Source organism: Lolium rigidum, chromosome 3, assembly GCF_022539505.1.
Source record: "Lolium rigidum isolate FL_2022 chromosome 3, APGP_CSIRO_Lrig_0.1, whole genome shotgun sequence".
Taxonomy (NCBI): domain Eukaryota; kingdom Viridiplantae; phylum Streptophyta; class Magnoliopsida; order Poales; family Poaceae; genus Lolium; species Lolium rigidum.
Genome location: NC_061510.1, coordinates 224,989,085 through 224,993,564, shown reverse-complemented (window position 1 = coordinate 224,993,564; position 4,480 = coordinate 224,989,085). Strand labels below are relative to the sequence as shown.

Below are 4,480 nucleotides of genomic sequence, written 5' to 3'. Positions count from 1 at the left end.
TATATATGTTGGTACTGAACCCAATAGGATTTTTTTATTTTGATTGTACTAATGCTGCTAATCAAGAATTGTGTGAACTTTTGTATGAAGGAAGTTTTCAAGTGTAGGGAGACAAGAATGATGTGATGGGATGAAGAATGGACAAAAACTAAATCTTGGGGATGTCCTGCACCCCAAAGAAATATCTAAGAGGTACACGCATCAAATCTTGGGGATGCCCAAGGCATCCCCTCTTCATCAACAAAGCAACAGGTCATCTCTCTATGTGCTATATTTTTATTGCTTCATACGCTATGTGTTGTTCTTGGAGCGTCTTTATTTTTTTTTGTTTTTTTTTGCTGTAGCATAAAGTTGGATTCTAGCATTATTGTGTGGGAGAGAGACCCGCTCCGTTTTAATTACATAGAACGCTCTAGTTTTCGCTGTTATTGTTCTGCGAGTGTTCTAATTTGCTAGTACTCTTGGTTTTCGATTCTAATTTTGTTCAGAGCTCGTTAGTATTTCTTATTTATGTATGATTAGCTCTCTGGTCCATATTGATTTTTATATCTGAGAGTTATTTCAAATAAGTTGATTGGTGTTGGATACGAGTCAAATATTTCATGACTATAGTGATGCAAAAGGAAGCTTGTCTAGACTGTGGCATATACTTTGGCATGTCATGTTGGATGTTATTCTTATCATATGCTTAGTATTTATTGTTTTAGTATGACTTGTTTCAAATGGCTGAGAGTGCATAATGTGTCATTAAAATAATCATGTGTTGTTTCTATCATAAAAGCATAGTATTGGGGTATTCTCCTCCGATGCTTTATTGGGTTGACTTGGCGCATGCTTACACCATGTTGTGACTATAACCAGTCAACTAAAGCATCTATGATCATTTAGTTTTTGATTTGTAATATCACTTTATGCTTTGATTGATAATGTTTTATCGTTATGCATGATTATGGCCATTATTGCTCTCTTAGTTGGTCGGTTCCATTCTTTTTGCTATCCTTCACTTGTACTGAGTATGAGCTCTACTCGTGCATTTAACCACCAAAAACCGAAGTTTCCAATTGTGTCCACCATATCTACCTATATGTGGTATTTCACCGCCACTCCGAAGTAAATTGCTTGTGTGCTACCTTTAAACCTTCAAAAATAATCACCTGTTTTGTGTAAATTATAGCTCATGGGAAAGTAGTCTAAAAACTATTTTGGCAAGTACTATGTTTTATGCATTTTTAGTTCTTATAAGTTGCTTGTTGTGTGATAACCATGCTATCATGGGGAACACCATCAATATGATTTTGTTGAATATCATGTGAAATACTATGCATGCTCATCTTGTTTGAAGTAAGGGATATTTACCATGAGTTGCAAAGATTTTAGTATGCATATTGTTAGAGAGGAACATTGGGCCACCAACCAAAGCCATGTTCACATGGTGGAAGTTTCAGGTGGGCAAAAGTCCAAATATTTGTTGTCCTTGCTTTCCCGGTATAGATGTCCAAAAAAGTTGAGATTCATCAAAATTGAGAAATCAAATGAGATCCATCTCCTAAGGACCTCTGTACAGGAGGCAAGGAGGTACCCCTTTGTGACACTTGGTTAAAACATATGTATGCGATGAAAATCCATGGAAGTCCAAGCTAATTAGGACAAGGTGTAAGCACTATTGGTATATTATTCATGAGGCAAGAAAACTTATAGGAAGTAATTATGCATAAGTCATACTATTTATCACTACCATTGACATAAGTAGCACCTCTCGAAATAAATATTTTCAACACTCTTATTGCTTTCAAAATAAAAAGCTCTAGCACATGGTTAATTCCTTCTTCCCTCTGTAATGGGTCTTTCTTTTACTGTCATGTTGAGTCTCCACCTTCTACTTTATGCACCAATTAAGAGAGCATAGTTGTCATTCTTAGTGCAATGTGCATAGTCCCAAAATTATTATTGATTGATTCATGATTGTGTTATTGCTTGCTCTTAAATTACTTATATCTAGTCACCCACTGAACTTTGAAGGTGTCCTTGCATTTATGTTTTGCTATTCCATAAGGACATGTTGAGTACCACTTTGTTATGTTTTATCTATGATCATAAACAAACAGTTGCTTTCAATGCACTATTATTCATGATCCTTTGTTTGAGTTACTTCTCATGTTATAACATAGTTGCTAAGTTCTATTGAATTATATATATCATGCCTATGTTAGAGTACTTAGATCCCAGCTCACAATGCTTTACATACTTGATCAAGATTATGTTGGCTTCATGTCACCTCAAAAATTATTTTGTTATCACTTACCTACTCGAGGACGAGCAGGAGTTAAGCTTCACTACAAGAAAAACATCACCTAAACACGCTTATTATTGGACGCTTTTAAATTCGTCTCTAAGCACAAATGGGTACGGCATGTAAAGACGTCTGTTGAGACGTCATGCACGTCGTCTCTAATCTCTGTGCGTAACCATTATGCTGGGCCTCTAGCCCACCCTAATTCCCACACAAGCCCCCTCCACCCCCTAAAAAACAACCAAGTCTCCAAAGAGATAATGTGAAATCTACGAGCCCTAGAAGATGAGCGGAGGCTGCCGCCGCCGGTTGCCGTCCTAGCGCTATTCGCTGGTTAAATCTCCCAAGTATCCTCCTCCAATCGCGAACGCCCATTCCCGTGAAGGCACTAACTCTCACCATGAGCTCCCAGGCGGCGGTCGATTCTGAGAGAAACTCGAGGTAATTAACAGCCGCTAGCTCCTTCCCCACTATATGATCTGTAATTTACTTGCGTGGATATAGATCTGTGTTTGGTATTGACCTGAAATTGTGGTGTACTCCATGGTAGAAGCCTGACTCGATGGATTTAATTACTTGTGCAGATGCAGATCGGTGTGTTGTGCGAGAAGAACTTGCAATTGTAGGGTAGGTGTGCTCTGTTATGCAGCGGCATAAAACATGCCGGAAATGGAGTGCAAGACCAAAAGCTTTTGTACACTTCATGCCTGGAGGTAATTCTTGCACTTTAAGATTGCTATTAAGTAACAGGGTCATATTTGAGTAAAAGTTAAATCGTTTGCTGCTTTTCAAATTTTAGAATGACAGTTTCACTTTCATTTTGTTGTGAGCGACTGATATAAGAAACGTATTGTGGCATCAAGAGTTGGTTCTGCAGCATAATGTACTCGTACTAGCCAGTGCCAAGGTAAGTTAAAATTTTGTTTTCCCCTAACTTCTAAGTATTGATTCATTAGATAGCACGGGAAAATATGTATATTTTGAAGTCCTACTTATCTAGCAGTGCGAGTACACATGTTATCTTCTGAAGACTTGTATGTTTATTAAGTACAAAATCAAGCGTCGCTCTCGGGCATCTAAGAGTTTGATGTACTTGCTACACACACAGAATCCTTAGTCTGGCCTTTTTGTTTCTGAATGAGCGTGGAACTATATTGCTGTCTATAAGATCTTTATATATAATTATTTTTCCCATAGTCGTTAAGTGCCATTTGTAGCTATAATTTTTCTTATTACCAAATGTTCTGCCCGATCCCTCTTTTTAATGTTAAAAGCTACTGTTAGAATGGTTGTATGAGCATGTCTACAGATTGTTTAGTAATTGTTTTTCTTGCACTAGGTCTGCAGCTTAATTTATGCAATCAAGAAGCTGAAACAACAATCTGAAGAGACGTGCTCCATTATATGGACATTTCCCTGGTGGTATGTGTCTCATTTGTGCATGTGGAAAGTGGAACTTATGATTGAAATTTATTACCAGTTAATTTTGTCTAATATCTGTCAGTAATCTTTCTCGACAGCGCAATTGCTTGTTAAGACTTTGGAAGCAACACAACAGAAGTCTGCAAGGCAAATCTACTGTAATGGTGATGGGGAGCTGATGTGCCATTTCCTCCATGCTCAAGCCTATATGCTGATACTGAGCTAGTGAGAATAAAAGTATAATGACATGTAGGATTTTCTCTATGTACATGTACAATTCAATTGTAAAGTACTGTTGTTCTGAAGAAATAAAGTTCATTTTTCCCCATGAATGCACTGTATGGTTCTGCCGTGTAATGGTATGTGACAGCACGTACATATAGTTATGTTTGATATGAAGCGAGAATTCAATCTTTGATGAAGCCAGAATTCGATTTTTGACGAAATCAGAATTCGATTTCAACCATGAAAAAATCAAATCATTTTTGGGTAAATAAAAAATGTCTTAAGATTCTTAAGGACGCCATAATACACCGTAGAGACGATATGGAAGGGAATATGACACAACGTCTTTACTTGTCTAGACATGCTTTATAAAACGTCTCATGTCTTGTAGACACGCTTCTAATTCGTCTTTACATATCTTGAGACGGTGCATAAAGAGACGTTTCTAAGACGTTTTTCAGTAGCGACTCTACATCAGCGTAACGACGTTTTAAAGCGTCTTTATCACCTAAATTGGATGTCTCTATGTGACCTGTTTGTTGT

The 4,480-nt window shown here is 37.4% G+C and overlaps 1 long non-coding RNA gene across 1 annotated transcript; it reads left to right on the top strand.

The window, feature by feature from the left end:
- Window positions 1–3,058: 3,058 nt before the first annotated feature.
- LOC124699032 lies at window positions 3,059–3,941 on the top strand. Its single transcript, XR_007001234.1, has 3 exons — window positions 3,059–3,197; window positions 3,630–3,712; window positions 3,811–3,941. It is a non-coding gene; the product is annotated as an uncharacterized LOC124699032 (long non-coding RNA).
- The last annotated feature ends 539 nt before the right edge of the window (window positions 3,942–4,480 follow it).